The sequence below is a fragment of the Gavia stellata genome, chromosome 16, assembly GCF_030936135.1.
Source record: "Gavia stellata isolate bGavSte3 chromosome 16, bGavSte3.hap2, whole genome shotgun sequence".
NCBI lineage: Eukaryota > Metazoa > Chordata > Aves > Gaviiformes > Gaviidae > Gavia > Gavia stellata.
Genome location: NC_082609.1, coordinates 5,795,073 through 5,795,316, shown reverse-complemented (window position 1 = coordinate 5,795,316; position 244 = coordinate 5,795,073).

Below are 244 nucleotides of genomic sequence, written 5' to 3'. Positions count from 1 at the left end.
AGATTAAGAGATTATTGCAGTAGGTCAAGGAAAAGAAATCAGCAAACATTTTGCACTACTGATTCCAAAGATGCCTGTTTGGGATTTAGACAATTTCTTTTGTTTGAGTTTTTTGTTGGGTTTTTTGACTGCCTAACGTGATGGATGAACTGGATTCATCCACTGAAATCAACAGAACTGTGTGCACAATGACGCTTTTCTAACTATGAGACATAGAGAGGAAGGACAAACAGACCATTTGTGG